Below are 6,752 nucleotides of genomic sequence, written 5' to 3'. Positions count from 1 at the left end.
ACCGTGGCGGTCCCCCCAGACCCAGAAGGCACCAGTCACTGAGCCAGGAAGTGGAGAGGGGGGGCCCTGTGCTCTCCACAGCAGACCCAGAAGTAGACGGGAAGTGCTTCTGATCCACTTCTGGGTCCACCACCAAGTGCGCTGCCCCCTCCTCCCCCCCACATGCTCCCATAGGATGCTCTATCTGCCCCAGCATCTCAGCATTCACAAACCACCTGGTACCTTGAGGTACGTAGAAAAAAAAATCTGTGTCTATGTCTGAATCATCAAATTTCTCCGAATCTCTCTGAATTGATTTGGAGGGTTCCAATTTGATTTGAAGAGATTAAAGGGTCTCCTGACTTAGTTTGGATTCAGAGATTTGGCCACCAAATCAGGCTGAAACTCCTCCAAATCAAATCAGGGACCAAAGCTTCGCACCTCCCTACATGCTGCGCTCCTGGGCACATGTTCAAATGGCAATAAACTTTAAAGTTTATTGCTCCAGAGCTTATTCTTTCCAGACTCCGATTCAAATGGTGTGTCCAGGAGCAATAAAACCCAGTTCAATAAACCCCAGAGTTTATTGCTGCACATGAATTGCCCATGCATAAATAGACACACCCACAGAGATAACAGGGTTCTCAATATATTTTGAATATCCATTACTGAATGTCTTTAGGTACCAAAATGCACATTAAGTATTTTAGGTAAACATTTTTATTGTTCAAAATACTTACTACACAATACAATACAGCACAACCAAAAGACATACCATGAATTTTAAATTTATTTTCCCACATTATCATGGCTTCTACATGGAGATGATTAAACATCACATAAACACCAATGCATCTTTTTCTTCCAAGTGGAATTGACACAGATCCTTTTCCATGTCAGGGCTGCTCCTAGAACCACCATAATTCTTTCTGAAGTCTCTCTGAGATGTCATCAGGACAAAAGGCAGTATGATGGATTGATTATGTGCCTGGCTCTAAGTGGGACTCTCTACATTTAGTTATCCTTTGAACAAGCTATATTACTTAACTCTTAAATATTAAAGAAATCTATTCCTGTATTCCTTTCACTGCTTTTTTATATGCATTCTTCTGAGTGCTGAACAGAGGTTACTGTTATGATAGCATCCTGCAGGATTGATTTTCTGCAATTGCAGTCACATGGGGAGAAATAGCCTTCAATTCTACTACACTTCTGTGGCAGAAGACTTTGGTCCAATTGCAGATTTGCTTGTTATGTTCCCATGGAAAATGACAGCTAAAAGTTCATGTTCAGGTTTAGGTGACTTCACTATAGCTGGAATTTGAATTAAATTGCAAGGTAAATGTATAATGTATTATACTTGCTGGTCAATAAGTGACTTTGTGGAAGAATACTTTCCCCCCTATTATAAATGTAGATATTAAGATAATATTATTGGGGGTGGGGGAAAGGGATAGAAACAGGAAAAAGAAGTACTTAAAAATAAAGTATCTGACAAATCTTTCAGATTATATTTAACACTGGAAGCACAATGATATCTGCTTTGACTTATTTTTTAAGCAGTTATGAGATTCCGTTTCTGAAGCAACTTTGTTTGATAAGATTTGGAAATTCTAAAGGGCTGTTGACTTATCATTTGAACACACCTTATCATGTAAATGTGATGCATGCAAATTTCAAAAGATAAGAGACAGGCACATTTGTAATCTCAGTAAAAAAGACACTCACTAGGTGAGCTGACAAACCCCTGAAACTTGATTCTGTTTACTGAATTGCAACAGCTTTGGAGGAATATAAATAAACTAAACATAAGTGTAAAGGAAATAAAAACATTTTTATTCTAAATACGGTACTGCTTCTGGAAGGACCACACCTCACAGTTAGGAGAAGGGGTGAGTGAGACATGTCACACTGTGTAAGCTATATCACTCATTTTTAACTTCATTGCCCCTTGTTAAATTGCAAACACCCAAAGATTGACTCACTTGAAATCTTAAGGTATTTTACTCCTCCATATCCCTCATGTGTATGAAACCTTTTGCTATTACTTCCATCCTACAGTCTTGTGTCAGATTAAGCACTGGGGGTGCAGACAGAAGTGCAGCTCCCAGCTGTAACTCAGAACGATTTTTGCAATGTGGTCTGAACTACAAAGTTACCCCAGATCTAACAGAAATTCACTGTTGGTTCCAGGGAGAATGCAATCTAGCTGAGGCTGGGAGCCTGCAGCCAGGTTCCCATAGCAATGACCAGGGCTGTCTGCCAGCGCTCACTGTTTTCAGAATGGGAGGGAGGAAAGGCAGCAAAGTGAATTCATTCTTGGGGCTCCACAGCTGGTGCTGAAGGGTGGGATGGGTGAATTGGAGCCCCCGCAACTTGGTGGGGCTGCAATACAACCACCCTACTCTCTGGCAGTGGTGAAGGGCACTGAATAACTGCCAGATTGAACTCCCTCTGCTCCCTTTCTTCCCTCCCATTCTGAAAATAGTGACAGGTTGGAAGCTCTACAGATGTAAGTTACAATAGATGCTACGTTTTGTAACACCTTTATTTCATACCGCATGTAATGAGGGGTAAGATTTTCACCCGATTGGCCTTTTTAAGCTGTTTGAAGCCATGTGCTTGTGTTTGGTCACAGCTATATACTGCTTTTTGTAACCAGATCAAGGGAAAAATGTCACTTCTGACTGTACCCTGGTTGTTTACTGATCACAAACTCAGCTGATTCAGTTGGTTTGATCTACCCATGTTTTTTCTCGTTGGGAGCTGTGAGCATTTATTTAAAGACAGATACAGTATTTTTGTTTTGTTTTGTTTTGTTTTGTTTTGTTTTGCTTTGTTTTGTTTTGTTTTTACTGGAAAATGTGTGTTTATCTGTAAGATTTTGGTAGTTAAGAGAAACAATAAAGTTTATACTATATAAAATTCTAGATCAATGCTTCATAGTAGGGTACAATAAAATGATGATGAAATTAATCATTCCATTATAACATAATAGCATACGAGGTCATAAAATAAAGGTTAAAAGTGCTACAGGGTTGACCTTTAATAAAAACGCTGTGGTTCTAATAATAAACAAATGAATAGCTTGAATTATATGAGAGCCATTCTTTTGTGACTGAATAATCTGCCCTCCCCTTATTATGAACAGCATTACAAGTGAGTATCCAGGAAATGAAAAGCGAAAATCTATGGGAAAGGTAATGATCTTTGAAAATTTTCTCTAATGAGTAATTTGTGGCTCAGTGGATTTCAAGAGATTATTGGTTTTTTGAAATGGATTCTATCAACTAAGGAGATAATGAAAATCATTAGGGCTGTATAAAGTAAAACAGTAGATTTGTTATGAGGAGTTCTATTACATGAGCCTCTTAGTCACACAATTTAGAAGTTTATATTTTCTTAAGCTGAACTACTCTGTTGATCTGTATATTATATGGCAAATTCTGATCCTACTGAGGCAATGGCAAAACTTCCATTAACTTCAGTCGAATAACATTTGACTCTGATTATGATTAGATGTGCCGAGATTGATGGAGACCTATACATACTCAATATTTCACATGATCAGTCCTTGTTGTAAGTTCCAAGTTCACAATGTTCAGAAGCAACAAGAGAAGACTGTCTTCATTATATCATAAATAATTTTACATAACCAGAGCTAAAGCTAAAGTTCTATGCATAGTCCATATGAGTGGCATCTATGGGCCCATTCAAGATAAGCACCTCATTGTATTAGGTTCTACACAAAGCATAAAATTGACCAACATGACCCAGACGCTCAAGATTTTGTAATCTAATTTATAGATCAGTACACAACTATAGATGAACCTATAGAAGTAGCTATCATATACTGATATAAAATGATATTGTGTAGTCTTTAAATGAGTGTGTTTATATCAACATTAATATTTTGATCATTCTATCATTCTACCTTTCCTTTCTCCCCACTCCAACTCCTCCATTCCCTTTTGTGAATGATTAAGACATTACACGTAGATCAACCTAACTCAAGTTAAGTTGATCTATGTCCTGAACAGTACATATGCTTAGAGAGTTTGGATGGGTGAAAATTGGCTGGCCCAGTCTAACTTAGAATGATAGAAAATTAGGGTTGGAAGGGACTTCAAAATGTCATCTAGTCCAACTGCCTGCTCAAACCAGAACCATCTGCAACTAGATCATCCAGAAAAAGAATTTTGTTAGGGGTTAGGGTAACAATATGGATTTTGGATGTTGGGGTAACAATATGGAATTTGGGGAGTACTGAGTGTGCAGCTAAATGAAGGCTTTTTCCTGTGTCTCAGCAAAAGTTGCTGGTCAAAAGGCTAGCTGATATATTACAAAAAGCAACTAACTTAGCTAATGCTTAAGTAAGTGGATTCTTAACAGGGGGTAGGGTGCAAAGTGCATGATGTGCTGAGTAAAAATAGAATAGCCCATCAACTAGTGTCAGAAGACAAAAGCAGAAATATAGCCTTGGAGATGGGGAAGTCCGCAAGAAAACCAGCAAGGACCAGCGAGAAACCACAAGTGACCGAAAGAAGATGGGGGTCAAAGTCTTACACATGCACTCTTAGCAGAGAGGCAGGTAAAAAAATAAAATGCATAGGCAATACCATGCTAAGGAAGCAAACAGTAAACAGAGGTGGAGCTTAAGATAGGAGGAGAAATGGGTGGAACCAAAGGTGGGACGAGGGCAGAATAAATGTTAATATGTATGAACCAAAGTGTATAAATGTTGGGAAGAACTGTTGTTCAGGGCAGCTCCCCGGTTTGCTGTTTTTTGGGAGCTAGTCCGAAGCTGTCTCCATTCTAAATAAAGCTGTTGGAAGCAATGTGTGCTAGTGTTTGCTCCCTGTCTGCTCTGTACCGGGATCCATGAGCAACTGGACTGTCGTCTTCCTAGTTGTTGGATGCCACATGGAGTTGGGGTCTAACAGCTTTGTCCAGCTGGGTCTTGAAAACCTTGAAGGGTGGAGATTCCACCATCTTTCTGGGTAACCTGTTCCAGGATTTTACTGCCCTCCTAGTGAGAAAATTCTTCCTAATATCTAACCTAAATTTCCCTTGCTGCAACTTGAGACCGTTGCTCCTTGTTCTGTCATCTGCCACAACTGAGAACAGTCTAGCTCCATCCTCTTTCCACCCCTCCCTTCAGGTAGTTGAAGGCTGCTATTAAATCCCCCCTCAGTCTTCTCTTCTGCAGACTAAATAAATCCAGTTCCATCAGCCTCTCCTCATAAGCAGGGAGTCTGGTTTTCTCTAATTAAAAAAAAATCCCCAATTTTCTGATTTAATAAAGTAACCCAAAATCAACATTTTTCCATCATTAAAATGTAACACCACTAATATATATCTATCTATATTAGTGGTGTTTCATTTTAATCACAGAAAAATATGGATTTTGGGTTACTTTTGTAAATCCCAAAATTGAGAATGTTTTTCATCAGTGAGAACCAGGATCCCTGATCATAAGTCATATGTCCCAGCCCCCTCACCATTTTTGTTGCTCTCCAATTTGTCCACATCCTTTCTGAAGTGCAGGGCCCAAACCTGAACACAGTACTCCAAATGTGACCTCACCAGTGCTGAGTAGAGGGGAATAATCACTTCCCTTGCCTGGCTGGCAACACTCCTATCAATGCAGCCCAGTATGCCATTAGCTTTCTTGACTCATTCAGTTTATTGCCCACTGTAACCCCCAGGTCCTTTTCTGCAGAGCTGCTGCCCAGACAGTCAGCCCTCAGCCTGTACCAGTGCATGGGGGTGTTCTGGCCTAAATGCAGGACTTTTCACTTGTCCTTGTGGAACCTCATGAGATTCCCAATTGTCCCATTTATCTGTGTCATTCTGAATCCTAGCCCTACATTCCAGCATATCTACTACTCCCCCTGGCTTGGTGTTATCTGCAAAGTTGCTGAGGGTGCACTCTTTGCATCTTTGATGAAGACATTGAAAAAATGGGGGATGTTCCACCTGATACCAGCTGCCAACTAGAGAACGAGCCTTTGATTACTACCTTCTGAGCCTGGTACTTGAGCCAGTTATGTATCCAGCTTAGAGTCAATTCATCCAGCCTATACTCTCTTAGTTTGCCTAGGAGAATGTTATGGAAAATTGTATCAAAAACCTTGCTAAAATCTAAGTATATTACATCTACTGTCAAGGTCTCAGCCCTAGGACCAACCCATGGGGTACTCTACTTGTTACTGGCTGCCAACTAGACATTAAGCCATTGACTACTATCCCCTGAGCCCAATGAGGCAGCCAATTTTCTATCCACCTTACCATCCAGTTGTCCAACCTGTACTTCCTTAGCTTTCCTGTGAGAATGTTATGGGAGACCATATCAAAATCCTTGCTAAATTCAAGGTATACCACAGCTCCAGAGCCAGCTATCTTATCATAGAAGGCAATCAGGTTGGTGAGGCATGACTTGCCCTTGATGAATCCATGTTGGCTGTTCCTAATCACCTTCTCCTCCAGACATGGCCAGTCTGTAGTTCCCTGGACCCTCCTTTCCTTTCTTAAATATGGGCTGTATATTTGCCCTTTTTCAAATTGTACAGGATCTCTCCCCATCACCATGAGTTTTCAAAAATGATGGCCAGTGGCTCTGCAATCACATGGGCCAAGTTGCTCAGCATCTTCGTGTGCATCCCATCCAGCCCAATGTACTTGTATATATTCAGATTTTCAAAATAGTCTCTAACCTGTTGGGAGTTCAGGTGAATAGCCTCAAGCTAAAGAAGTGCTCCCAACCTTGGGAG

Source organism: Alligator sinensis, unplaced genomic scaffold (genome assembly GCF_000455745.1).
Source record: "Alligator sinensis unplaced genomic scaffold, ASM45574v1 scaffold33_1, whole genome shotgun sequence".
NCBI classification, from domain to species: Eukaryota; Metazoa; Chordata; order Crocodylia; family Alligatoridae; genus Alligator; species Alligator sinensis.
This window is presented reverse-complemented; position numbering follows the sequence as displayed.